The sequence below is a fragment of the Puma concolor genome, chromosome A1 (assembly GCF_028749965.1).
Source record: "Puma concolor isolate L17-30 chromosome A1, mPumCon1.1.hap2, whole genome shotgun sequence".
Classification (NCBI taxonomy): Eukaryota; Metazoa; Chordata; class Mammalia; order Carnivora; family Felidae; genus Puma; species Puma concolor.
The window spans coordinates 239776388-239802113 of NC_141667.1; the positions used below are offsets into that span (position 1 = coordinate 239776388).

Here is a 25726-nt window from a genome sequence, read left to right on the forward strand (position 1 = left end):
GCATTATAGTAACTGTACTGGGTAGGGGAAATGTCACGTGCTCTAAGGGACCAACCTGGCCACAGCCATTTTAAAAATTGGCCAAAACGACTTGCTTTTGTTTCAAAATCTAAACGCCACATAGGACAATTTCTAACACAATCTCTGTTATCAGTTTAGGGCACACGTTTCATACAGAAAACAAAACGGACATCAGACCATGAACTGACCTTCATGCTTTCCCAGGTTTCTGGTCGGTTTCCATTGTCATCCTATGGGATGACACTTAGTCGTGAGTCTTTTAATAGATTATCAGACAGCATGAGCGATTGGAAAAACTGGAATATTTATTAGCGCTTTTTTACCTTTAAAGTAGATACCATTTTATCGAGATGTAATTCACATACTATAAGATTCACCATTTTAAAGTGCATACTCAGTGGTCTTTAACATATTCTCAAGGTTGTAAAACCAGAACACTTTCATCAGCCCAAAAAGAAACCCTGTACTCATTAGCAGTCATTCCCCTTCCTGCGTCGTCAGTCCTGGCAACCGTGATCCATTTTCTATATCTACAGAAGTTGCCTGTTCTGGATCTCTCCTCCAAGTAGAATCATACAATACACAGTCTTTGTGTCGGCTTTTCTTCACTTATCACACGGTCTTCAAGGTTCGTCCATGTTGCAGCACGTGTCAGAATTCCATCCCTTTTTCTAGCTGAATAATATCCCACTGTATGGAGAGACCACATTTTGTTATCCGTGCGTCAGTGGATGGGCACTTGAATTGTTTCCACATTGGGCTGTTACGAATGACAATGCTGCTATGAACATCCATGTACATGTTTTTATGCAAACATGTGTTTTAAATCCTCTTGGGAATAGACACTTTTAACCCATCAACTGTCCCGGTTCCTCAATTTATACTTACAGACAGGTATTAGGGTGATCTCAGCATGGTCTGCAAGGCACGCATGAGCTACTGGCCCCCACACACAGCTCTGACCTTTTACATTAATTCCCTTTCTCTTTATTTCCAGCTGTTCTCATATCCCGCTACAAATCTCTTCGTCTGCACCTGACCACCACCACTCACCATTTTTTAAGTGAGTAATCGAAGAGGTCTTTTCTCAATGCAACTAGCTAGTCTCACTCATTCTCTCTCCCAAGTTCTCCATCACCTTACCTGCAGGGGCTAAATAATCTTATAGCTCTAAATATCTACACGTTATGCTTGATCTTCACTCAAAGTAAGCTGTAATTCTTGACACTGTGCCACTCATCGTCCATGGGGAGAACTTTTTTCACTGAGTTCATCACCCACTTCTCCCTTATCCACAGAGTCCAGTCTGACCCATGGATAACCCACTACCACGCCTCTGCACCCTCCACCTGGAAATCCCTGCAGAATCTATTTACCAGGTAGTCCGGATTTCCCAGCCCTATTCTGACCAACTGTAGGGAGAACGGATTGACACGCAGGAGAACACATCCATCCAACCACAGACGATCTCACTCCAAAGACATAATGAGATCTCGCCCCTCACCGTGCAACCCTGTTCATCTACTGGAATGTAGGGACGGAGAGGTCTTTTTGTCTTGATCACTACTGGGTGTCCAGGACCTAGAACGGTGCCTACACACAGTAGTCTCTCAATACATATTCTGGTGAATAATTTAATGGGTACGGGAGAAAGGAGAAGTCTTCTCTTTCCAGAAGCATTGACGCATTTTGCTTCTGCTCCTTTCTGTGCAATGTGTGAGCCTCTATGCTAACTTCACTATAAATTTTGGGCTCATAAACCCTTCAACAAAAACAGTTCCTCTCCCTTTTCTTTCCTTTTTGGATATGTCGTGTGTTTTATGGCACTAACAAGTAGCTGAGAGCCTAAAACCATAATTAGAAGCCTACTCTTGGTTTTCTACTGAAAACAGCAACTCGATGCTCAAAACACCTTTGTCCAATTTTTAATTAGTTCTGGACTCGCTGATTCCAAACAGCCGGTGGTTAGCTCTCCATAAGTGTCCTCAAACCCCATAATTTAGACTAGTCCCCAATATACAGCTAAGTTGAGGCCTTTGGCAAAACCATTGGACTCACGGTGTTCCCCCATTCCCTCCTGGCCCCCATTCCCTCCTGCCCCAGCGTGAGCACTGGCTGCCACTCTTGCTCCAGAGAAGCTTGTCTTTATCTCTTCCAAAGACAAGCTATCTGACTCTAAGCTTTTCATTTCCCCTCTCCGGAACTCGGTTCCTCTGTGTAAGAACAGGGCTTTAGTCTAGATCGGCGGTCTGAAGACAACCACCCAGGGCAAAATCCAGCCCATCGCCTGTTTTTGTAATTAAAGTTTTACTGGGAAACTGCCTTGCCCACTCATTTACATATTGTCGCTGGCTGTCTTAATACTCCCATGACAGACTTGCGTAATTGCAAAGCCTAAGATATTTACTACCTGGTCGTTTATAGAAAACTTTGACCCCAGTCTAGATCATCCAGCCGGACATTCTATAATCTGAGCGCTCAGACAGATTTTTATTTTCTATTTCCTAGTTAAGGTCAGAACTTACCTGATGGGCTCTCAGGAAAGCAACTGGAAAATCTTCCAGTCTCCAAACCAAAGTAATATTTTTCTTATTTAGACCGAGTCCCTGTACCCCTCTCCACTAGACCATTAATTTTAACAATGTTTACAGAAAAACCAATATTTGCAAGGGTTGTTATGAAAATCTAGGGTCGTAGGCAGTAATGAAATTGGTGATGGGATGTCCTGCTACAGAAGGATGCAAAGCAAGTGGAAAATGAGGTGTTCCCCAAAAAAAGGAAAATGGAGGCTAGCTCAGTTTCTGGGGAGGCCACAGACTCCCGGGCACCCCAAGTACTAGGAGACTAAAAGGGAAACCTGACTGAAATAAATGGGCTTTTTAGGGGCGCCTGGGTGGCTCAGTCGGCTAAGCTTCCGACTTCGGTTCAGGTCATGATCTCGCAGTTCGTGAGTTCTAGCCCCGTGTCGGGCTCTGGGCCGACAGCTCGGAGCCTGGAGCCCCCTTCGGGTTGTGTGTCTCCGCCTCTCTCTGCCCCTCCCAGGCTCATGCTCTGGTCTCTCTGTCTCAAAAATAAATAAACATTAAAAATGTTTTCGAATAAATTAGATAAAATAAAATAAAAGGGCTTTTTAAATAGAAAAGTAAGACACTGAGAAAGAGGAATGGGCACATCTGAGAGGTGGACTTAACATGTAGGGCTTGGAGACAAAGGTGGGAGGAGAAGTGTCACTTTGTCACTGTCACGGGAGGGGGCAAGGGCTGGGGGAGCAGGGTCCCATGTACCGGGCCAGCCCGGTGCCACCTAACGGGCCCCGGGCCCCAGAGCCGGCAGCTGCCAAAGCAGATATTGGCGCTGCACACTTCAAACAAGGTTTGTGTGCCTGTTGAAACTTGAGAAAATTTGGGGCGCCTGGGTGGCGCAGTCGATTAAGGGGCCGACTTCAGCCAGGTCACGATCTCGCGGTCCGTGAGTTCGAGCCCCGCGTCGGGCTCTGGGCTGATGGCTCAGAGCCTGGAGCCTGTTTCTGATTCTGTGTCTCCCTCTCTCTCTGCCCCTCCCCCATTCATGCTCTGTCTCTCTCTGTCCCCCCAAAAAATAAATAAACGTTGAAAAAAAAAAAATTAAAAAAAAAAAAAAAAAAAAAAAGAAACTTGAGAAAATGTATTTAAGCCACAGGGTACTCGTTTTTAAACCACAGACTGTTCTTTGAAACGTGGAACGGTCGTTCAACACTTTTGAACACCTACTATGTGCCAGTGAGGGGATCAAGAGGTTTGGGGTTTTGTTCTGTTTTGATTTATTTTGTTTCAGTTGCAATACAGTTGACACCCAGCGTGGCATTCGTTTCAGGGGTATGGCACAGTGATTCGACAGCTCTCTATTACCATCTGTCACCCTACAAGGCTATTACAGCGCTTGGCTATATTCCTGATGCTAAACAAGGTATTGAAAGGACCCTGATCACTCACAGCAATCTGAAACGGAGACGCTGGGTTGGATCACTAGTTTTCTAGCCCGTAAGTAAAGGTCTCTTGCTGGGCTCTCCTCCCTGATGAGGCCAAGGTGTATGGCAGGGCAATGAAAAGGGCGTCCACCCTCATGGGGGTTTGGCCCCCAGACTTCTCCATAAGGACGCATCCTGCGCACGCACGCACGGTGGTCCTGTGCCTGGATGTTTACACACCCCTGCACAGGAGCTACTCCCGGTGGAGGGTCAGAGGATGGGACAAAGAAGAAATAAAAAGAGAGGGCGGGAAGGAGAATGTGGGATCATGGGTGCAGCCTCTGAATATCGGGACCTCCTCTTTACGTTGGCTAGGAGAGGGTGCATTTCAGGAAGCAAGAGGCACCCCAGAGACGACAGGTCACCTGTCTCCCTGCTCTCCTGCCCTCACCTCTACCCGAGACTCACAGCTGTGGGACAAGGCAATGAAACAGGGGATTTGGGACATTCAAGGCAGTTTGATAGCTACCAAATTCATTTCAGCGACGATTAAACCCAGTGTCATCAAGAGAAAAAAAAAGAAGGGATACGTACATTCACTACATCCGTTCAAGTTTCCAGGGGCTTTTAATATGTTAAGTGTAAGTAAATGTAATACTTGGCCTGAGTATTTTTATCATAAAGAAGGTAAGAAATTTCTATTGTGTAAATTATAAACATGTTGATAAGAATTGCGAAATATTTGATAATATGCCATATCTGTTAAGTATATGTATTTCTTGGCTTAATTGGGACAATTATATTTTGAATAAATTGCTGTATGCATTGAAAATAAATCATTCTTTTGGATGAAAAGCAAGTGGTCAATTGGCATAACGCATGTTAAGCGAGGTAAGTGAAGGTGCAGAAAAGTCCCTAAAACTTGCATCCAGGACCGAACTGTGACTTGTTCCTAGAACACCTCCAGTAGCCTCTCTGCTCTCCAGGAGGGAACCAGGAAACGACCATCTGTGTCAGAGAGGAACTTACTGCACGGTGGGGAGCGGTGGGTGGAGCCTGGGACTTGGGGCCCCTCCAGCTGAGATTCAAATCCCAGTTTTTTAATTTACTAGCCAGGTGCCTTTGGTCAAGTTGCTTAATCTCACTGAGCCTCAGTTGTTTCAACAGTAAGATGGTGTGATAATGCTATTATACTTGCTTCTTTTATCAAAAAGAAAGTTTGCTTATTTATTTTGAGAGAGAGAGAGCATGAGTGGGAGAGAGGGAGAGAGAGGAGAGAGAGAGAATCCCAGACAGGCTCCACTCTCAGTGCGGAGCCCGACGTGGGACTCGATCCCATGACCGCAAGATCGTGACCTGAGCCGGGGTCAAGCATCAGACGCTTAACCAGCTGAGCCACCCAGATGCCCCTATACTTGCTTCGTACGGTTACTCCGAGCATAGAGTGAAATAATCCAAAGTGTTGGCCAGGACTGGTATCCCTCAGCGTTGGCCCCTATCCTACGTCTGTACTGTAGCAGGAATAAAATGGGAAGTGATGAGCCCCTGGCACAGGGTAAGCGTCCAGGAACAGTGGCTCCTGCAAGGAATGGGTGGTTCTACATACAGAGGCACGGCGGGAGAAGGACCTGAAGACGCCCTCCAGCCCCTGGCAGGATGCCCCCTCCCGGTCCACACAGGGAGGTATTCGGGAAGAACGTCCTGGGACGGTGCCCGCAACTAACAACTAGAGTGTGGACCAAGAGGGACTGCACCCCAGCGTCCCAGTCCGTCGGTGTGCAGGAGAGAGAAGACCGTGCGGTTCGACCACCCCGCCCTCTGCACGCGCCCTGAAGAGCACACAGCTCCGTGGAAACTACCGCGGACACAGAACTCTAACTGCCCGCAGGAGCGGCCGCGTGGAGTGCCTCTCTGCACGGCTTGCGTTCTACGACTCCCTCCAAGCGAGGTCCAAACAACAACAGATGGGTCTTGTAGCCCCGATTCCCCTCCCCCACCCCCCCACCCAACAGGAACTGTCACTACCACCCTAATTAGAAAAGTGTTTCTTCAATGTGGTCAGTGGGTATCTCACATTTTGTTGTCCCGCAGCAAGATCATCGAACAAACGGGGCGGGAGGGGGGCAGGCGTTCACGAGACAGCAGAGCCCTAAGCTTTCAAATCCTGTCGGGCTCACACGGCCAGAAGTGGGCACAGCTGTAAGAGGGGCTCCCACACCCCGTTTGTCGTGGCCGACGCCAATGTCATTTCTCAAAGCCCTATCAACAGACACGCCGTATCTCCAGCTTCCTGGGCTTCCCAGGCGAGTTATCTGTCAAAGGCCTAAGCCCTGTCATTTATCTGAGAACATGACAGCGGGAGAGGGGCCAGGTTGGCAGGATCTGTGTCTGGTATTCGACGTAGGGGCTGAGCACCTGCTCCTGGAGGATGCACTTTAAGTGCACACGTCCCTCCTTCCACACTCTCTAACTGACGTTGGAATGTGCGGAAAGACAGTCAATAACCACAAAAAAGCGTTGGGTTTCCATGAAACAGGCTCTTCCAGCCTCTCAAGCTATTTCTATAGAAATATAATGTGCCACGGAGTATAAATAGAATTCACGGCTGCCAGGAATTTTGTTTTCTCCTCTTTGTCCTTCTATAGGAGCTAAAGATATTCACAGCAGCAGAAGAAAAATGAGTGAAGAATAATTTAAGACACCTTTGAAAGGCCCGCTAGGGCTATTTTTACTTTTTCTCATTCCATTGAAACAAAAGGTTCTAAAAATGGAGTCGGCAGAGCTAAGTTCTGCTGCAACCATTTGGTAAGCTCCTTGAGAGCAGGACCCGTGCCTTATAGCTCATGGGGTCCACCACAGACAGAGTGACAGGGACAGAAAACAGTGTCAGGAAACAGGACTGAGCGGAGGAAGCAGTAACGGCCAGCGGCCAGCTGAGGAGCCAAAGGCCGACGTGGGCAGAGGGGGGACGGGTCGCTCACACGCGGCCTGTTCCCGTGCAAGTTCCGGCTGCACGACTCACGTTCATCACGTGGGATGGGATTGAGAGCTGCCTTTGAGGTTAGCAAACAGAAGGGAAGGCGGAGGTCTGTCCTACGAAGCGAAGTTTTTAGCAGAGTCTCGGAAGTACTCTTGGGGCCAGGGTTTCCCTTCTGCGCGGAATCAGGGCCAAAGTCTTGTGCAGTCTGTGGCTTGCACACTTGCCCGTACGATATTGAGACCTGCGCACTGTGTCAGGGGCTTTCTGAGTGCCGGAGCGCATCACCCCACTTCATCTGGAGAACAACCTTGGGGGGAGTATAATGCTCACCGCCCACTTTACAGAGAGGCAGACAAGCCCAAGGAGGTGAATCCACGTGCCCATCGTCACAGAGCAAGTAAGCGGGAGAACCAGAGCGAGAGAGCGAACCCATGCATTCTGAGTCCAAAGCTCACCCAAGCTCGTCTAGAGAGGCTGACCTCACTCTCTCTCCCCGTCTCCCTCCCCAGCTCTTTCCCCCCTCTCCTCTGCTTCTCCAGCTTTCTCTCTCTCCCTCTGCCGTCCCCTCTCCTCCCAGGGATGACCACCAAGCTGGCTGCCGCATACACGTGCCCACCTGGGTTGCCCTCTCTCTCCCCCTTCTCCTGACCACTCTTCCCCAGAAACCAACTTAGAAGTTCTCATGGAAGGCCTCATCTCGTTACTAAATTCCTTCAAGAAGCTCGCTTTTGCAGAAAGCGCTCAATTCCTTGAGAACGTAGGCTACGTTTTATTCTCCCCCGAATGCCTAGAAAATACTAATCCTAAAGTATTGGCTCAGCAAATATCCACTGAACTGAAAAATAAAAGTGGCCGCTCGGGCCCAGCTCAGCAGGTGTGGCTGGAATCACCAGTGCTCACCAGCATTCAGCTCTGCCCCCCCTTCGGGGCCCACAGAAGACTCCGCTCCCAGCCCCGCAAAGGTAGGCAGGGCCACGGGGCCAGTCCTCGCCAAACACGCGTTGCTTTCGGGCCAGGCTTCTGCCTCGGCTTCCCCTGCTGCAGGGACGGCCACTTCTGCCGAAAGGACAAGATCAGATCAGCCTGCGCCAGCGTCCCACACAGGGGACAGCTGCCCTAAAAAGTAGCCTCAACACCGGCTAGAAATAAACCCTGTGGCAGGCGGCTGAGATGGGGGTTTGTTTATTCCCGCAGAGGAAGCTGGCCTCCCCCGACATGTTTATTCTCCCTCTGGTGAGAGTCAAGCTCCTGTTGGCTTTTCCCCTGCAGAACCATCCTTGCTGATAAGTAGAAAATGGAACCGGCTGGATCCTCACGAACCCGGGCCACGCTGGCTGCTCCACGGTAGGCCACGTGAGCCCGAGCCGGGGGACTGCTCTTCAGGACCAGGGCCCTCCCGGCCGCTCCCCAAGGCGGCCGCACTTTGCTATTCCCACCACGCGGCCATCACCCCCACCCGCACCCCGCTCCCCCCGGGCTCCGCCTGCAGAACCCGCAGCACATAATTTTGCCCCTTCGACGGCCGCAAAAGTCATTCAGACTATGCAACTGTAACGGGAGTGCCGTCGAGATGGACACCGCTGTTTTCATTGTTAAAAATGAGATGTTGGGGCGCCTGGGTGGCGCAGTCGGTTAAGCGTCCGACTTCAGCCAGGTCACGATCTCACGGTCCGTGAGTTCGAGCCCCGTGTCGGGCTCTGGGCTGATGGCTCGGAGCCTGGAGCCTGTTTCCGATTCTGTGTCTCCCTCTCTCTCTGCCCCTCCCCCGCTCATGCTCTGTCTCTCTCTGTCCCAAAAATAAATAAACGTTGAAAAAAAAATTAAAAAAAAAAAAAAAAATGAGATGTAGTTATAAAGTAAGTAAACCCTCTTGCGTGATTCATAACCTGGCACTGGAGGCGTTTATAAAAACGTTTTGAGTAAGAACAGTCTTCTCATCCCAAATGCCCAGTGTCTCCTAAGTGTAGCTAATAATAAGTGAAAAAGTAATCATTTTTCTCCGTGTTTTCCTTATAAATGAAATTGTTTAAATGACAGAACATAAATATCAAAGGGTACAAGTATCCTTGTTGTGTTTAAACGGAATATATCTATATGGTAATGTTCACAAAAATTATTTTTTGGAGGTACACGCTGGAACTTAACCTCATTAATTCGTTCGCTCTGGCCTTCGAGCCTTTAAAGACGTGATTGATATGAATAAAAACTTGGAAAACCAATCAATCAATCAATCAATCAAATGAAACTATGATTGCCTTCACGTGGGCGATGAGGTGTGGTTGAAATCACATTGACTAAAGTACTCTGTGCGGCCTCAGGAAATTACAATCTAGGGGGGCAAACCAGACACGATCCCACAGAACACACATGATGAAGTTGGTCAGAGGACGATGAAGTGTTATAGAAAACAGAAGGCGTGAGGTCATTTTCAGAGTCTCAGGATGGCAAATGCAACTTCTATGGAGGAGGGTTCCTTTATCTGGGCCCTAGAGGATGAGTAGTCTCTCAACAGAAGAATCGAGTCGAGGAGAAAGGGCCCTCTGGGGAAGGGTACGGTGTGGACAGAGCTCTGGAGGCCTGAAGGGCCTAGAGCAGAGCAGTTGGCTAGAGATCCAGGCTGGAAGAGTGACCGGGGCCCCTCACAAAACTCTAAGAGGGTGCATGTTAGGACGATTGGACTTTACTCACTGGGCAGTTGGGAGATTTCTGGATCAGAGGAATTCCAAGGTCAAAGGTAAGTGAAGGGCGATTGGGCAGGCAGTAGTACACGGGCTGGAGAGAGGGGAGGCCAGGAATCACAGAGACTGGTCAGGAAAACACTGCTGTGATCCAGGTGACAGTCACTAATGGGGGGGAGGTGCTCCAGGGACACCATCAACGAGAGATGTAAGTGACAGGTGAGCCTGGAGTTGCCAAGTGACATTGCGAGATGAGAAGGAGTGGCCTTCAAGGGCAATGAAGGGAAATCAAGACTTCTGCTTCGTCTGCTCTGTCTCTGAGATCACTGAAGGCACTGCAGCGGGCAGCCTGGCACAGCACAGGGGGAGTGGAGGTGAGGCAGGAGAGTTTTCGGAGAGGATGTGAAGTCACGGAGGAAGAGGACAGGCAGGGCGGAGAGGAGAAGGGAATCACATGGACCGCTGGGAGCCAGGCCCATTCTACCGGCTCTGCCCGGACCTTAGACGGAACCAGCCCACATGAACCAGCCTCTCTTCCAGTCCAAGCGCCCACGCCAGACCCTGGCCAGCTGTGAGGACACCTGCGGGTGTTTGCTCTTTCTCTCTAGTCCTCGTCCTCTCTCTGGCAAGAAGCCGGCTAGCTGCCTTACAACCTGACGGAGGAAAGGGCTCAGTCTGCCCCTCTGAGTTCCCGCATCCCAGCCAGCCCATTTGTACTAACAGCTTGAATATACCAGAGGAAAGCCATAAAATTACATGAAACCAATGATCAGCATGAAACCCCATGGTCATTTCCCCCACTCAGTTTAACTTTTCATAAACCTTAGAAATTGCCCTTTAAAGCCAGAGCTCCTGGTATTTCTAACCAATGTCAAATATTCTTATTAGCAATGATCATGTTTGTGGGAAAATATTCTCTATAGAGACGGCTTTCTGAAATGTGCTTGGAATTATAATAATGTAGCCATACTTGAGTATGATTTTTTAGTTTCTTTTTGAGAGAGAGAGAGAGAGAGAGAGAGAGAGAGAGAACAGAGCATGATCAGGGGAGGAGCAGAGAGAGAGGAAGACACAGAATCCGAAGCAGGCTCCAGGCTCCGAGCTGTCAGCACAGAGCCCGACGTGGGGCTCGAGCCCGCAAACTGCGAGATCATGACCTGAGCCAAAGTCAGACGCTTAACTGACTGAGCCCCCCAGGCACCCTGAGTATGATTTTTTAACGTGTCTCTTCTTTAAAAACGCAAAGCAACATGTTTTATTTAACAATGTACATACCTGCCCTCCCTACCATGACTGGATGGCCAGGGATGGGGTCTGGAAAGGAGACAAAAAAAAAGAGAAACTGTAAAAGCATGCTCTTAGCCATGTGTAGGTAGAGTTGGCCATTGCTAAGAAACCATGACTCAGGACTCCCAAAGAGGGTGACATCGCAAAAGGCCTCTGTGCGTCACAGCAGGTGCAGCCAGGAACTCGGGGTCCCGGGTCCCTACTCTGCCCCATTCTGGCCTGGGAGACTGAGCAGAGGGCTTCCTCTGCTTCCGTTTTCTAACCGCTACCCTGACTTGACCTCAGAATAAAATCTCCATCTCTCGATCTCCTAAGTAGGGATCTCGATTCAGCATCCTGGCAGCACCTTCAATTTGCCACTTTGTTTGGGCATTTCTGACCGTGGTTTGTCCCTGACTCCAACTACCCCAGTACCGGCTGTTGGGAAAGAAACAGCCCAAGCTGCCCCCCTCCTAACACCTACAGCACATTCCCTCAGTTCTCCATGCAGAGTCTTCCTTCCATGGTTAAAGTCCAAAGGAAAGAGAATCTAGAAGTGGGGAAGAAAACAAGCAACTTTTCCTCTTTCCTGGGGAAAAAAAATTACTTTTCTCACATAACAGTGGACAAGGAAACCTCCCACCCTGTCTGGGGAACTGCATCAGGCATCAGGGAATGGCTATTTCTGGACAACCAGGCACGACTCTGCACAGACAAGGCAGAACTAAGCAAGGTGGTCATAAAGCATTTAGATGAAGAAGACATAACTGAAGGAATGAGCTGAGGCTCTGTCATCCACTCCCCTCGAATACCTTGTGAAGGGACAATAGAACTTATTAGCGGAAGGACCCCCAAGGGACAACGCTAAGTCCCAGCATAGAGGGACAGAAGATTGGGCACCGTTTCACAAACCTGAGTCCTGGTGGAAAGTTCTGACAGAGCTGCATAAACAAGGGAGTTGAGGCTCTAGGTGACAGCCAGCTTCCATTCCAGTTCAAAGACCAGAGCAGCCCTGATGAGATGAAATAAAACCAAATTCACTTTCCTAAAATGAAGCTGATGCCACAGCCTCGAGATAAGAGGGATATTCTCACTGAAAAGTTTGAGTGTGTGTCTCCAGTTACTTGCTGGGGCAACAAGAAGAAAAGTAGCAAGTGGTTTTGTTGATCATTGCGATCCATTCATCCCGTCTAGAAAATATAAAAGGAGCCAGATTTCAGGCCGAGCAAACAGAGGTAGAGTCTGCCCCTGACCACGCCACCCCCCAACTTCAAATGTAAAGTCATCCTTGATACTAAAACAAGAAATTAAGAAATCCTGTCGGACTACTAAAACGAGATCCTACAAGCCAAATGTACGAAACAAATTGTATCCAGGAAGCATTTTTGAAAACGGTTAACTGTTATTCCAGTGGCAGCCAACTCTGTTCACATAATCCTAATTATCGATGTTCTTAAAGCAGCAAGAGTCCAGTCTGCTTCTAAGATACTCTGACATTTAGATTTCCCTAATGTCTATTTTATTATTTTTTTCTTACAAATAATAAAGGTTTTTATTTTTTTTTGACCATTTCTTTTTTTTTTTTTTTTTTTAATTTTTTTTTCAACATGTATTTATTTTTGGGACAGAGAGAGACAGAGCACGAACGGGGGAGGGGCAGAGAGAGAGGGAGACACAGAATCGGAAACAGGCTCCAGGCTCTGCACCATCAGCCCAGAGCCCGACGCGGGGCTCGAACTCACGGACCGCGAGATCGTGACCTGGCTGAAGTCGGACGCTTAACCGACTGGGCCACCCAGGCGCCCCTTTTTTTTATTTTTTTAATATGAAATTTATTGTCAAATTGGTTTCCATACAACACCCAGTGCTCATCCCAACAGGTGCCCTCCTCAGTGCCCATCACCCACCCTCCCCGCCCTCCCACCCCACATCCGAAAAAACAAACAATCCAGTGAAGAAATGGGCAGAAGACATGAATAGACACGTTTCCAAAGAAGACATCCAGATGGCCAACTGACACGTGAAATGATGCTCAACGTCACTCCTCATCAGGGAAACACAAATCAAAACCACACTGAGATACCACCTCACGCCGATCAGAGTGGCTAAAATGAACAACACAGGAGACTACAGACGCTGGCGAGGATGTGAAGAAACGGGAACCCTCTTGCACTGTTGGTGGGAATGCGAACTGATGCAGCCACTCTGGAAGACAGTGTGGAGGTTCCTCAAAAAATTACAAATAGATCTACCCTATGACCCAGCAATAGCACTGCTAGGAATTGACCCAGGGGATACAGGAGTGCTGATGCATAGGGGCACTTGTACCCCAATGTTTATAGCAGCACTTTCAACAATAGCCAAAGTACGGAAAGAGCCTAAGTGTCCATCAGCTGATGAATGGATAAAGTATATAACACAATGGAATAGACTTTTCCTTAATTTCAATGGAACTTTCTCTCCAATTAATTTTGTTTAACTTTAATAAGATTATGTATCTAAAAGACATTTTATTATTCTGGCATCAAAACATACCCCTTTAAAGCTAAGGATCCTAAGGTCCAGGAAAATTAAATGATCTGCCCAAGGTCAAATAGCAAGTTGGTAGCAAAACCGGAACAAAAACTCAGGTCTCCTGATGAGCCAAAAGGCTTCTCTCCACATACTCTGCTTTCTTTGTCCTCTGTTAGAAAACCACACTCACATGGGGCACCTGGGTGGCTCAGTCGGTTAAGCAATTGACTTCGGCTCAGGTCATGATCTCAGGTTTGTGGGTTCGAGCCCCACATTGGGCTCTGTGCTGACAGCTCAGAGCCTGGAGCCTGCTTCAGATTCTGTGTCTCCCTCTCTCTCTGCCTCTCCCCTGATCACGCTCTCTCTCAAAAATAAATAAACATTAAAAAAAAAAAAAGAAAGTTAATCACACTTGGTATCTACAATATGTAAATATCCCCCATGAGCCAATAAGGAAAAGTCAAAAGAGAAAATACAAATAGGCAAAAGATGTCAACAGGCGATGCACAGAAGAGGAAATGTAAACTGTCGAAAAGTGTATGAAAAGGGGCTCCACCTCAGTAGTAATCAGAAAAATGAAAAATGAAGCAAAACACAATTTCGCACTCAGAAGATAAGCAAATATCTAAAGTCTGGAAATACCAAATGAGGGCTAGAATGTGGAGAAGTGAAAACTTTGCACCCCATTTATAGGATGACGGGAGCACCAGTTGGTATAACCGTATTTGACGACAATTTGGCAAAACCACTAGAGCTAAAGGCGATGTTACCTAAGACCTCACGATTCCACTTCTAGGTGTGACCCCCAAGGAAGTTCCAGACAGGTGCACAAGGAGACATGGGTAAGAGTGTTCTTTGCACTATTTTACTAAGGAAAATATTAGAAACAACTTAAGCATCGCTTGACACATTTGAAAATCAATTGGGAGCGGATAAATTCTGGCATGTTCTTACAATGGCATAATGAAGAACACTTAAAATGAATTAACTAGATCTACATGTATCTACATGGCTAGGTCCCAAAAACATAATGAGACACAAAAATAGAACAAAAATGTAAAAACTGTACAGTAGGATGCTATTTGTGTAAGTTTTTAAATACTCAAAATAATACCATATATATTATTTTAATTGTATACATACTTACATAGTGCAGATGCAAAGAAGAATGTGGTATTTGCTTTCTAGTGAAGGTATTGAAACACAGATGTAAATAATAGAGACCTACTTCTGGATAGTAATTACCTCTGTAGGAACAGGTGAGAAATTAGACTGCCAGAGGGATGAGCCAGGACTGGTGAGCATTCAACTGTATCTCTATTTTTATTTCCTTTGAAAAAGATATGGCCAAATGTTGTGCTTCTGCATGTGCCTGCACTTCTTTGTATGTTTCAAATATTTTATAATCAAATTTAATTGAATACAGAAATTTTCATTGTTTTGACTAATAGAATATATATAAACCCAATATGCCATGCAGAATGTGAATCTAAACAAAATGTGGATGATTGTGGGGAAATCTGTCCTTACATGGTTCTCTGCCCATTTCCTGTTGGGATCAGCAAATCTGGATTAAATTTAAAGGGAAATCTTTAAGCAGATTTGCAGATTAACTTGATTAACTTTGTCTCTTAATAATTTTCTTTTCAGAAGACAATTTTCCTAGACTTTTAGTAGCTGTACTTAAAATTCCCTAGACTTTTATTAGTTGTTCAATTCTGGTCTTTTAATCCTATTTCATAAATGATGATAGATTAGAAGATAGATACCTAGATACATAGTAGATTGATTGATATATAGATGATTCAATGACAGGTAACAGATAGATTAGATAGATAGATAGATAGATAGATAGATAGATAGATGATAGAATGAATCACCTATTCCATAAGGTTCTCTCTGATGTGTGGCTTTCTCTTCTAACCATTTATAAGATACTGGACTTGGGGGTTGGCTTGGCACATGGAAAACATTGGAGAATAAAGGTGAGGGGCTCAAGAACATTTCCATGACTTTCTATTGATCAACAGTTTTCCCTAAATTTGCCCTCATTGACGATTTCCTGTGAAAGCCACTCCCCCCCCCCAAGAATGCTGATTGCCACGCTACAATCAAGTGGACAGAGTGCCAACTCCTGAGGTTCTCTTTTCAACACTTGAGACTGAGCCTCTACACTCAACTGTCTTCAACCAGGAACTGTCTGATTGGGATTACAATGGTCCACAAAATTCAGGTCGAATTTTCTGGTGCCTGGATTGGAAACGTCTTTGGAAGCTAACCATTCCATGAGCTATTGGGGAAACTTCCTGAATAAAGCTCACTTGTTTACAAGCAGGTACTGGACGCTGCTCCTCACAAGAGCCGACTGTCTAGTGCACAACCCCAGCACGCGCCTGGGGCCCACCCAGCTCTTCAGATGCATTTGGGGCTCCCTCCCGTCTCCTCTCTCTGCTTCAGCTGTCTTTGTTTTCTCCCAGTTACACAGCAACATCTTGCTCTCTCCATCCCAGAGTCTCCAAACCACTACTGCGTTTCAGCCTTCTCCCACCCAGAGGGTTTCTTAGGTCTCAGAGGATAGTCTCTTCCTGGGCAATCTCCCCCAGTGAGGCCTGTGCAGGTCCCTCCAGCACCCTGTCCTCCGATCCCAACAGCTGCCGCAGTTGGAACTGTATGTTCCGTGTCTGCCTTTCCCACCGACAAGAACTCTGCTTTGTTCAGCCCACTAACCCCAGAGCCAATGTACCGCCCTACCGTGCCCAGCATTTAGCACACGCCCAATTAATATTTGCTGAATGAAATCATTTACACTATCACAAGGCAGGGTGCCTGAGGTGCAAATGAGCAATCTGAACAGATAGTGGAAATGGGAGAGAGATCATTTGTGCTGGGAAGCACTGGAAAGGTCTCAATGAACTCTGTCACCTGAGAGTTAAGCCCACTTTGAAGGTAACTTGCTTTAGGAGGGGAAGGTAGGGGGGACAGACTAAGAAGCTTCATCTCTGGGAGAGTAAATTAAATGTACAAGAGCTACAATATTCAGGGCAGGATTGGCAAAGTAAGATGAAGTCCCTTCCACAATTTCACTCAACTTCAGGGCACCAAAATACTCTAGAATATTAGGTTAAAAAAAAACAGGTCACAGTCCAACAGACGGTGAGACCAATGCCACCAAGTAAACCAAAGATGTCATCGCTGTCCAGAAACCACTATTTTTTGGTTTCCTCCAGCCATTGATTATTCAAAACCAGTACAGAAGGCCCAGGTTTGAATGTAGGCTGTGACAAATAATCTTAGTACTAAAAAACAAATCAAAACAAAACAAAAAACCCAAAAATGTGACAGTTACCCTTAAGAACCCAATGTATGCATTCTGAGGCACCTGGGTGGCTCAGTTGGTTAAGCTTCCAACTCTGGCTCAGGTCATGATCTCACAGTTCATGAGTTCGAGCCCCACAACAGGCTCTGTGCTGACCGCTCAGAGTCTGTAACCTGCTTCGGACTCTCTGTCTCCCTCTCTCTCTGCCCCTCCTCCACCCACACTCTGTCAAAAATGAATTTTCTCTCAAAAATAAATAAACATGAAAAAATTTCTTAAAAAGAGCCTAACATTCATCTAAAAAATATTAAAACTCAAATATTTCAATGTTAAAAAAAAAAAAAGATGATCACCCAGGAGTATCATTTTTGGCATATGATGCGACATGTACCATAATAAAGCATCAGAGCAGCTGTCAAGGGCCACGGGACTTCCATCCTGTCTTCTCTCTTTTGCCACGATCTTTAGAGGACTGGTTCTCAGTGCGCGTGAACGTGGATGAAGACTGCGGTTTTGACTAGAAACTTTTCACAAGTTTCTAAACCCCACCTATCCAATCCCATTCTGGTTAGAGACAAAAATGCTCTACCTTTCATCATGCAAGGAAAGACATCACTTGCTGCCCAACAACCACAGACCAAATGGATGAATACACCGTGACTCTCAGAAGAGCACTTGGGAGAAATTTCCATCACTGAGCACAGATTGCAGCATCTTTCCTGCCAGATTCTAGCAACACACTCACCAGGCTCACCATCGGGCACCAGAAGGACAACTGGACCAGCTTCCTCTGAGGGTTAGGACATTTAAAAAGTTGTGTGAACTCAGGATACCATCTGTGCGCTGACAGTAATTGACCACATGATAATAGATTATCCTCGGAACTACGTATCCCTAAGTGGCGAAATGTACAGAGAGTTCTGTCCTTGGTTGAATTTTTGTTTATGTTTCTTATTTTACTTATTTTGCTGCTACTTATTTGGTTATTATTTGTTCTGATGTTGCTTATTTTATTGTTACCGCAAGACCGTATTTGGACTCCTTCTTTCACGAACCAGCAAACTGATTACTTGCCTGTTGGGTTAGAAGCCAGCCTTCCTGAGGCCCTTCATGCTTTGTACCAACACTGGGGTTCACAGGATGGAAAAAAAAAAATTTTAAGTCCCTGCGTTTCTCTGAATTTTTTTAAAATTAAAAAAGAAGATTGGCCTTTGGGCTTTTAATTTATGCATCTTCAGTTTCCATCCCAGCTGTCAGCCTTGGAGAAGAGAGCAAGAGAATCTTGCAAATCTGATAAACTGTAAATTGATCCAGCCAAAGTTTTTTGTTTTTTTTTTTTTCCAATGCTGGACAGTGCTGCTCAGTTCCTAATGGGGAAATGATAGTCGCTCTTGATCTTGGTTAAAATGACCTTACTCTCTCCAGCCTTGGTTCCCTCACTTGTAAAAGCAAGATAATGAGCTTTCCTAAAAGACTTCTGCAAGTATTTTAAAGAGGACACATTTAAAAGCACAATGCATGACACACAGAAAACGCTCAGTACTTGACCCTTCATTCCCTTACCTCCAGATTCTCAAAAAGAGCCTTTACCTAGGAGTCAAGAAATTCTCAACAAATTTCACAACCTGAATACAAGTCAAGTGACTGTTTCATACATAGAATAGAGCCAAATTCATTTGGACCCCATGAATTCACGTGCTATGATCATTTCATCAAGGACTTTCCTTAGGAAAAAAAAACTTGTTTCACAAATAATACCAACTACAATGCCAAGAATATCAAATATAGGATATTTTTAATATCCTGGCAATTTCTTCCAATATCTTTATGCAGTTCAGGAGCTCTGTTCATATATACTAATTGTAAATCTCTTATCAATCCATTAATGCAGGTAGTGATGAGTGAACAATGGGTTATTTGAAGAGCGCTAAAAATTCATTCCCGTAACAAATCCTAAAATTGGAATTTTTAATAACTTGGTCTTATTTCTCTACAATTATTCCAAATAAAAGTTCACATTAGACAGCTCAGGCATCTATTGAAGGACAAAGAAACCAAGGGCGACTCTCACCTTAACACAATATTGCTGGCGTCCTGTCTTCAACAGCTGTGAGCTGATGCCTACGTGCCCCCACGTGCTGCACCTGAATGCAAAGTGGCCTGTCACCTTCCCCAATCCTTGACCTCCTTGTACAACCAGATTACTGTCTTAAACTGTTTATCCATGATGTGTTTCGCCATGCATTTTTCTCTTAGGCAAAACCCTCTGAGACTTATGGGAAACTGAAATCATGTGTTTCTGGTTAGTTTATGCTTTAAAGTACCATAATGTTATTTTGTAGAGCTATTTCAATGTCCAAAGAGTTCTTCAAAGATGTTTTCCTTAGAAATAGAGGTCAACATTTTGCCCAGGAAAAACAATCCTCGACCCCAAGGACCAGGTCTGGCTTAAGATTTCAAGTCCCTAAATTTGCAGAAGACATTCAATTCAGCCAACTAGATGTCACATCCACCAGAAGAATCCCAAAAATCTGATCAATGCACCACGTGGGGAAGCCTGCCATTACCTTTGGGGTATGCCACAAAGAGTTCACATTCATTCCTTTGAGGAATACTGGGTTTGAAACAAAAGTCATTTCACTCTCAAGACCAATAATACAGAGCTTATTTTTCTGTTCAAACACAACATCTTTTGAGCGTTGCTAGACAATGTATGAAAAGATGTACTTGAAGAGATGCCCATTCTGTTTTGAAATTTTAAACCTAACTACAAAATGTTTTTACTTAAGAGCATTCTGAGGCTCCCATCTAACTCAAAATCTGGGTATATTTTGAAACCAGGGAAAATCTGGAAACAAGTTATGTCCCTCAGACTCTCCAAAAGCATTCACTGTCCCTCCATGCCCCTTGCTCCCCATGTCCTCCCTGGTTCCTTCAACTCTGGCTGTCACTTATTCTCCCATCCTGGCCCACTTCCACCAACACAACTGACTCTCCCTGAGAGTCAGTCCAAAGGAAGGCATCACTGTCTTCATGAGACCATCCTGTACCAGGGAATCTATAGTTGATGAACTTGGGTGCTTTCACTTTAATATACACATTGTGGATATTGTGTATACCACTTAGATAACTTAATGACGTACCACACATTTAGAAATCACTTATTTCTAAATATAGATCCATTGTAAATACATAACTTGTGGTAAGTTATGAGATGCATCTTAGCATGTTATACAAGAATGGCCATCTCTTCTCACAAAAAATTGTTACTCAAAAATTACTACTCAAAATAAAATTAGTGCTGTTACATTTATTACCTACATATGTGAGCTATTATAAAAATCATGTGACTTTTTTTTTCACTAAAGCATCAGAATTCCTAGAGTATCCATCACAGAAGCAACAGGTAGCAGCAAAGGCAGCCACAAAAATCAAAGTAAAGTAAAAAAAAGTAAAGTTGCCTTGAATGAGTCAGGGTATGAAAGAGGAAACAAGGAATAGCCCCATCTAAGAATGTTCTACCAGTTCAGATGTAAAAGGGCAGAGCCAAAAGTTGGTCATGCGAGAATCGTAAGGGTGTCCACTTACGATTTAATAACACTTTTAGAACTACACCAAGATACCAAATGCAGCAGGCATTGTCATCAAGATAGTTCAACTTATTTATACTGTGTCTTTTCATAGCAACAGTCATGTCTAATTTTATATGGTAATAATTTCAGATAGGGAGAGTTGATAAAGGTCGCCATGGTGACCACACATTTTTTGTCTCCATGGTGACACTCACAAATGGTAAAGACCTTTAAATTTAATTTTATGTAAAGTTCCAAATGATTTTTTTCTCCTCAGACTAGATAGTATAACAAGACTAAAACAACTTTAGTTGTCTATCATCTTGTATTCTTAGGAAATCAAAGGGAGAAGAAAAGTTAAAAAAAAGAAAAAAGGACTAGGTAAAAACTCTTTCAAACAGATAGGACATGGGTTTGTTTTTCTTTCCTGGAAAACAAACAAATGGCCTTTGATAAATAATCATAATAGGGTCTGATAATTAAACATCCACTCTTTTGTATCTGTTCTCCTATTCAATCTTCATGATAGACACTTGTCCTGTTTTTTCAGATAAGAAAACCGAGAAGCTGAGTCGTTGGTTTTTCTTAAGGTCACAAAGCTGGTAAAGGGTGGGGCTGAGATTTAAATGGCTGTCTGACTCCAAAACTCCTACCAGGCCCATGAAGATATTCCATTTATTGAACGGTGTCAGCACAGTCAACACTTAGTCAACTTCATAAAAATTGGTCGAGCTTCAGGAAGAAATCAAGTAAGACATGAATTTCACTCCTTTTGTCTGGACAGGAATTTGAGAAGACTCGGTCAGTCACACAATTGCTAGGGAAATGTAAGCAAATGAAAGGAAGTTTAGAGGGGGAAAAAATGGGGAAGAAAGTTTAGAGCTCAGAAGTTTGGATAGCAGGCCAAGAAGATAACTAAAAGGTAACGTGACAGTAAAATATAAACAGTACAAGCTTAGAATTCTTGGATAGGGCTAAAAGTATCTGTGTCTTTATAGACTAGGTGTAGAGCAGAGAAGCTGGAAAGACAGTTTCTTGAACTAAAATCCTATTTTTCATTAACTTCGTTTTAAAAGTACAGCTATTTTAGGGGCACCAGAGTGGCTCAGTGGGTTAAGCATCCAACTCTTGATTTTGGCTCAGGTCATGATCTTATGGTTCGAGAGATAGAGCCCCATGTCAGGCTCTGCACTGACAGTATGGAGCCTGCTTGTGACTCTCTCTCCCTCTCTCCCTTCTCCCCCTTTGCACAAGTTCACTCTCTCTCTCTCTCAAAAATAAAAATACATAAACATTTAAAATAAATAAGAGTACAACCATTTTACCCCAAATGTCCTTTGACGTTCAATGGAAACACTGACAAACCTCAGGGTTCCCAGTGGAGAGCCTCAGAGTATTTCAGCTCTGCCTTCACCTGTTCATGGGAGAGTGGCCAGATCCTAAGAGCTAGACTTCTTCCAGGAAGAAGACTCCCCTTTTTATCTGGGAGTCTACACTTGACCCATTTCTTACATCACCTCTGAACACCAATGTCACACCTCCCAGTTCCAGTCATTCTGTTCCCTTCTGGTCCTTTCTGTGTGCAGAAGGTCCCTCATTGAGTTAAGTGCTTCATAGCCTTAATAAGGAGGAAAAGCTACTTCTCGTGAACTATTCCAGTCCATACTTCCAATCTGGTGAACTGTATTGCATATTCTACCTGATAAATCCTGCAAGGTTCGTATTTTATTAAAACATACTCATTTAAAAGGAAGGACACCTAGAGAACACGTCCTTGTGTTTTTCAAACTTCCACTCTTGAAAAACATTTAGTTCAATAAACAACCTTCAGGCAAAAAGTAGAAGCAACAAGAAAATAGCAATGGTTCTCACAACTGCCCTTCATCATCTCCTAACTGTAAGATCATCCATTTTCTGGTCTCCATGACAGAGCCAAGAAAAAGTCAACAGTAAATAGCAAGAGAGTAGTATACATGTGGTAGACATTCAGAACCACCACCAAAGAATAAGTGAGCAGGGCAAGTTTACAGGAAAGCACCAGTGGGAGGAGTTATGTGAGCAATGTGGGCAGTGAATACACTGGTGATTGAGAGTTTTACAAATTATTCTTCGACAAGAAGAATAATCAAAACTGACGAAGATCACTTTCCTGCTACACTAAGTTAGTGTGGCTGCACCTTAGACGTTTAAATATGGTATATCAGGGTACTCCAGAGAAACAGAACAAATAGGAAATGTAGAGATATTCAGAGAGCAGAGGGGATAGATTCTGTTTAAAGAATTCACTCATATAATTACATGATTATGGAGCAAATTTGAAATTGAAGGAGCCCAACATCTGGAAACCTAGGCAAGCATTCATGGTCCAGCCTTGAGACACCATTCATTCTTCCCGGGAACCTCAGTTCTTTTCTTCAGGCCTTCGACTGATTGGATGAGGCCCACCAAAGTTACCAAAGATAAGCTCCTTTAAACTAAAGTTACCTGATTGTAGACGTCAATCACATCTATAAAATACCTCCAGACGATATAGGGACTAGTTTTTGACCAGCCACCTGGGCACCAAAGTCCACCCAAGTTGACACAGAATCAATCGTTACATGGGACACAATCGTTTTCTTTAAAAGGCAAGTGACCTAAGAAGGTAGGAAGATCCCTGGGGGTGGGCGTGTTCCTGAGTACAGGATCAGGAGCCAAAGCAGGTGAAGAGGGGCAGGGAGGAGACACTTCCTTCATAAAGAAAACAAAGCAGGAAGTCAAAAGTGTCAACAGATTTCTTAGGGTCTAGCAGGTCAACAGGCACGTTTCATGCCTTAATGGATATTTATTTGAAACAGCCAAGCAAAGCATTATCAACGCAAAACACTGATTAACTTCCCATTTTCCATTGCCGGTTCACTTTTGGTCAAAAAGAAGATGACCCTCAAACCAAATAATTCTGTATTTTCCTTGACAATGTTTTGACCTCTAATTTCTCGCTCTCTGTAAATTCTCTCCCAGTGAACAAACCAGAAAGTGCTGGAAGAGCTGTTTTGTGTGAGGAAGTCAAGGCCGAGTTGTAGGGTCATTCAGAGAATGGGTATGTGGTGGGCAGAACCATCAAGAGGCATGAAATGCACCCATTCTTTAGAAAACATTCTGTGGGAAATTTCATTCAGTTCAGACAGGTTGAAATACAAGCTACTGAAATATATATATATTAACATGAATAGCTGCATTACAGTAAGAATGCCTCTATTATCCCAAATTAGCTGCAAAAATCCCTTCAGAGACTTGACAGGAGGTAAAAAAAAAAAAAAAGAGAGAGAGAGAGAGAGAGAGAGAGATTTCTCACAGCATCACAGAAAAGAAAAACCCCGGGATAAGAATATTCGTACAATACAATTTTGTTTCATAACACACTCACACAGACTTTTAATACCCAGCAATTACAGCAAAGGATAAGAATGAAAATTGCTGCAGGAAGCAAGGATAAAAGACTGAAGAGAATTCACACAAACATTTAAGGAACAAAAAAAAAGAATACTACTTAAAGTCTCTTAGGAATTCCCAGACTTTCAAGAGGTCAGCGTGAGGTGGTGTCGGCGGGATGAAATTTATTTCAAGGCATGCTTCACACCGCACGGTTCAGCCTTGTTTTGGAGTACAGCTTTTTGCCTTTGCCTTACCAGTCAACACACTGTCAAATGGAAGCATACCTGGGAGATGCTGTGGGACACGTTCCAGGCCACCGCAATAAACCAAATATCACAATGCAGCCAGTCAAATGCATGTTTTGGTTTGCCGGTGAATAGCAAGGTTACGTTTACACCGTGGTGTAGGCCATTAAGTGTGCCACAGCATTACACCCCAGAAAGCAACATACACACCTTCATGGAAAATACTTTATTGCTAAAAAAAGAACGCTAACCAGCAGCTGAGCTCTGGGCAAGTTGCAATCACTGACCACAGAGCACCCAGATGAGATAATAATGAAGAGGTCTGAAATATCGCGAGAGTTGCCGACACGCGACGCGCAGACGCAAAGCGAGCGAACGTTGGCAAGATGGCGCCGCCAGGCTGGCTCGGTTCCGGGTTGCCACAAACCGTTAATGCGTTAAAAGAGCGCTATCTGCAAAGCACAATGAAACGAAGGGTGTCTGTAATCCAAACTGCAGGCGCGAGGCAGCGTGGAGTGCCGAGGGGGGTATTATGATGAGCATAAAATGGTCCCTGCCCTCAAATATCTCAGACTCTAGTAAACACGGGTTTTTTCTGAGCAGCTGCTATGGAGTCTTCTGTTTCCTCCCTAAAACTGAGTGATTTTGTCTGTACAGCTAGATCCCCCGCTTATCCTACGGCATCATGAAGATCAACCCCACACCGAGGATGATCCGGTCCTGCCTTCACATGAACCCATTCGGTTCAAATCCACGAAAGATACCATGTCAGCCCATGAGGGTTAGAGAGTGGAGCACTCCTGGCGACCTCAGACGGCTTGCATTCTGACGGAGGATACCGACCTGCACATAAACGGTGCAAATGTTAGCAAAGTAGAGCAGAGCTCTGAAGAGCAAGATGAACAGCAAGGCGGCCGTCGGGGAAGTTCGCACGGAAAATCAAGGCGGGTGACCACCACTGACTGAGATTCTACCATCCATGCAGACACTATGCCGGCCGGGATTTATGCGAGGACTGAGAAGAGGCATCCAATTTCAGAAAGTGAAAGAGGGTGTTCCAGGCGAAAGAACACAGGTTGCAAACAGAGACAACGTGGGGCAGGCAAGATGCCATGAAAAGGCGCTAGGCTGTCAGGCCAAACAGACTCAAATGGCAGCTCTCCCCGTGTGAAGCGTGGAATGTTCGTTTTACAGCCTCCTTGAGCCTTGGTCTCCTCATTTGTAAATTACAGGTGATAATAGGTGTGTCACCCACGAGTGACCCAATGAGATGTCTGCATACCGCCTGACACCTGGTAGTGCTGTATGTTTGTTTACAAAAATGACAAAGATAAATAACTAAACCATGCTACTACCTAACAGATTTTTTTGAGGCAGCCAAATGAAACTCCTCTAACTTCATGTCATTTTCTCCCGTTGAGCATTCCCTACCTGCAATATTCAGATCCAGCGCCCACGAGCATTATTACAGTTCACCCATTTCCAAATTTCACAGCCATTCCCCTCATCATTCCGCTGTGAGGCTAGAGTAGTAATGGCCCAGCATATGCCCTCAGTGTGCAGTAACCCTTGCTGGATATTACCGCTGTCCGCTGGGCGACTGGAAGAGAAGCAGAGAGAGAGAGAGGTCTTTAAGAGCGGCTAGCCACTTTGCTTTCCTTGGAAGTAAAATTCTATATGTGGAAATTCCTGAAATGCTACAGACAGAAATTTATGCGAGGTGTTAACAAGGTCTCTGAAAGCTTAGAGATGCCTCCTAGGCTAGTGTCCAAAC

At 45.0% G+C, this 25726-nt stretch overlaps 1 long non-coding RNA gene across 1 annotated transcript in view; it reads right to left on the reverse strand.

The window, feature by feature from the left end:
- Positions 1-308: 308 nt before the first annotated feature.
- The window catches only part of LOC147584897 (uncharacterized), a 41550-nt gene continuing 16132 nt past the window's right edge, over positions 309-25726 (reverse strand). Inside the window, exons 2-4 of the long non-coding RNA XR_015239938.1 lie at positions 11804-11903; positions 10901-10939; positions 309-711 (exon numbers count right to left, since the gene is read on the reverse strand). This is a non-coding gene — a long non-coding RNA (uncharacterized LOC147584897). The remainder of the gene's footprint in view (positions 712-10900; positions 10940-11803; positions 11904-25726) is intronic.